Raw genomic sequence first — 4206 nt, forward strand, 5'->3', positions numbered from 1 at the left:
CCACCAGTTGAAGATTCGCCCGCAAGATGTTCCAAAGACCGCCTTTGTTACTCGATATGGTCTCTATGAGTTTTTGGTAATGTCTTTTGGACTCACGAATGCACCAGCTTACTTCATGTATCTCATGAACAGCGTATTCATGGATTGCTTGGATAAGTTTGTTGTAGTGTTCATTGACGATGTTTTGATCTATTCCCGGAGTGAAGAAGAGCACGAGAAACACCTTCGAGTGGTTTTGGAGAGGCTAAGGGCTCATCAACTCTATGCCAAGTTTAGTAAGTGTGAATTCTGGTTAAAACAAGTGGACTTTCTAGGACATGTCATCTCAGCCGAAGGAGTTGCCATGGATCCAGCAAAAGTGGAATCAGTACTCAGTTGGAAGCAACCCAAGAATGTGTCAGAAATACGCAGTTTCCTTGGACTAGCCGGGTATTACCGTCGGTTCATTGAAGATTTTTCCCGAATAGCTAGACCTATGACTCAGTTGTTAAAGAAGGATAAAAAATTTGAGTGGTCAGAAGCTTGTGAAGCGAGTTTCCAAGAACTCAAGAGGAGGTTGACAACTGGTCCAGTATTGGTATTGCCAGATATTCAGCAAGATTTTGAGGTTTATTGCGATGCTTCTCAACAGGGTTTGGGATGTGTGCTTATGCAACAAGGAAAGGTTGTAGCTTATTCATCGAGACAGCTACGCCCTCATGAGGTTAACTATCCCACACATGATTTAGAATTAGCCGCCGTAGTGCATGCCTTGAAAACTTGGAGGCACTACCTTATCGGAAATAGGTGTGAGATATACTCGGATCATAAGAGTTTGAAATACATTTTCACACAACCGGATTTGAATCTTAGACAGAGAAGGTGGCTAGATTTGATCAAGGACTATAATCTGAACATTAACTACCATCCTGGTAAAGCCAATGTCGTAGCTGATGCACTGAGCAGGAAGGTTTATGTCAACAATGTGATGATTCAGAAGGAAGCGCCAGAACTTTATGAGGAAATTCGAAACATGAATCTGTATGTGAGCCTTGCTGAAAATGGTGAAATGTTAGAGGTCAAGTTTACTCTCCAAGATCAAGTGCGAGAAGCGCAAAAAGATGACAAGGGCATTGAAGAGATTCGAGAGAAAATCAAATTGGGTGAAGCACCCGACTATAGAGAGGATGAGAGTGGAAGCATATGGTTTCGAGACCGTTTGTTGGTGCCAGACCAAAAGGATATCAAGGACATGATCATGAAGGAAGCTCATGAGTCAGCATACTCAATACACCCTGGAAGTACAAAGATGTATAATGATCTTCGGGGTAGTTTTTGGTGGTCGAGTATGAAGCGAGAAATCGCTGAGTATGTTTCACAGTGTGACGTATGTCGAAGGGTCAAGGCGGAGCATCAGAAACCCGCGGGACTACTACAACCACTTAAGATTCCAGTGTGGAAATGGGAAGAAATTGGAATGGACTTTATCACAGGCCTTCCAAGGACATCTTCTGGATTTGATTCTATTTGGGTCATAGTGGACAGATTGACCAAGTCAGCTCATTTCATTCCAGTAAAGACTACCTATGGTGGAGAGAAGCTCGCAGAATTGTATATGGCAAGAATCATTTGTGCACATGGAGTTCCTAAGAGGATAGTGTCAGATCGAGGTACTCAGTTTACCTCACAGTTTTGGAAGAAAATACATGAAGTTCTGGGAACTCAGTTGGATTTCAGTACAGCGTATCACCCACAGACTGATGGACAAATGGAACGGGTAAACCAAATTCTTGAAGACATGCTTCGAGCTTGTGCTTTGACTTATCAACGTAGTTGGGATAAGAGTCTTCCTTATGCTGAGTTTTCTTATAACAACAGTTATCAAGCAAGTATAAAGATGGCTCCTTTTGAGGCTTTATATGGACAAAAGTGTCGTACACCTCTTAACTAGCATGAAGTAGGTGAAAACCAAGTGTTTGGACCTGACACGTTGGAAGAGGCGGACAAGAAAGTGAAAATGATTCAAGAAAGGTTGAAGGCAGCCCAGTCTAGACAGAAGGCTTATTCGGATAAACGTCGTCATGACATATCATTCAAGATAGGAGATGATGTGTACCTGAAGGTATCTCCACTACGTGGAATGCGTCGATTTGGAATCAAGGGTAAGCTAGCGCCCCGCTACATTGGTCCGTTTGGGATTACCGCTCGACGTGGAGAGGTAGCCTATCAGTTGGCACTCCCAGAGAAGTTGTCAAATGTGCACAATGTTTTCCATGTGTCACAGTTGAAGAAGTGTTTTAAGAAACCCGAGGAAGAGGTGCAGAAGACTTCACTTGACAACATAGAAGTCAAAGATGACCTGACATATGAAGAGTATCCTATCAAGATTCTTGATGAGCAGTTGCGTACAACTAGGAGAAAGGTGATCAAACTTTGCAAGGTGCAGTGGAGCAATCACACTGAGAAGGAAGCAACTTGGGAGCGAGAAGACGACCTCAGGGAGGAGTTCCCAAATCTTTTCTCTTAGCTCTAAATCTCGGGGTCGAGATTCCGTGTAAGGGGGGTAGAGTTGTAACATCCTGATTTTCTTCGAGAGTTCATTTTTTTAAGCCAAGGGATGTTGCAACGTAATCTTTAATTATATATTTTGGAGATTGCTCAAATTAATACCAAGTTGTTTGGAATTAATTTAGCACATGTCAGGTGGAAAATATTTTCCGTAATATCCTGAGTCGATTTATTCGTTCGTAATATTTCATTTAAGTTTTTTTTGTTACTTTGATTTCTTGGATTCTTGAAGACTTTTTAGTTGTCTTTGTTTCGGTTCTCTTGTAGCAATCCTAGTAAAAGAAATCAATATTATATTATATTGATTTTCTTTTCTTCTCTCTTCTTTAGTTTCTCTTTCTTTTATTGGTCCTTGAACAATACGTGCATCCTAGCCTAGCCGTTGTTGGCCTATTGCACGTATGCACCAAAATTGGTCACAAACATTCACGTATGCACTGGGCCATCTCTTCTCTTTGTTTTTTTGTGTCCAGCCACCAAAGAGACTTGGCCCAAGGCCCAACCAGCAGGCCAGCGGCCCAGCCGAGTGAGCGAGCGAGCGGACAGCTCGGCTCTTCTCCTTCCTCCCGCACACGTGTGCACGTACATGTTACAGAGAAGAAACCTCCATGGTTGCCTCTTCTTTTCCCTTCAAATCCCATTAATCCCTTCACCGTTTCCATTCGTCATCAACACAAGATTTACTCCCCACTCAACGACGAGTCCGTTCAGTCTAATGGCTCCACTCATGATGCGCTTAATCTCATGCAAGTAACTGACGAAGTTATTGGCCCAACAATGGCATTCACCTCCTGATCTCTCTCCTCCGGCTACCATTCGGCAGACCCTTCTATAAAAGCCCCATCATCCCATCCTCCAATTCCTTTCCAATCACTCGTAATCCACCCCGCAATACAGCCCCATCTCTACTGTTCTTCGACTACCGTCGCCTAAGGTGAGCATCCTAGTCCAATTCCTCCCACCAACAGAATCCCCTTGCCAAAGCCTACCTCCTAGACATCATTTCCCAGTCGTTGGCAATCATTGGCCGCGCGCACAATGGAGCCGTGCCGCTGCTCTATTCGGGACTAACGTCAACGTCACCCGCCGATCGTCCGTTATGTCCATCTGTGTCCCGGTGCCTTCTCGTCACTAGGAGCATCACTCACCACCATCTCTTCATCACCGGAGTTCGGACGACGACGACGACGCGCACCGGCGCTCGCTCGCTCAACACCACCGGTTCCATCTCCAACGACTACTCGGTGACCCAAAACCAATGCTAAACCCATAGGCTGTTTCGATGATGCTAGGAACGAGTTAATTGTTTTGTTTGAGTAGATGTTTAATTGTGTTATTTTTTATTAAGTGTGTATGATGTTTTATATAAGTAATCATGCAAAATTGTTTATGTCTTATTGTCATGTCCGTAGCATGCTTAGGGTTTGTCCTAAATATTGTTGAGTGATTCTAGGATATATTAGAATTGGTCATAGAATTTCTAGAACTAGTTGTACAATTATTATTTTTGATGCATGTTAGTGAAGTGCGATAATTTTTATTTGTTCATAGACATAGTATATGCATGCGTACTTTCTAAATAATATTGTCATGCGTAGCAATATTTATGTTCCAGTTTAGTTTCGGAACGATTGTAGAATTATTGTTTAAATTAGTTTG

Source organism: Triticum aestivum, chromosome 2A, assembly GCF_018294505.1.
Source record: "Triticum aestivum cultivar Chinese Spring chromosome 2A, IWGSC CS RefSeq v2.1, whole genome shotgun sequence".
Taxonomy (NCBI): domain Eukaryota; kingdom Viridiplantae; phylum Streptophyta; class Magnoliopsida; order Poales; family Poaceae; genus Triticum; species Triticum aestivum.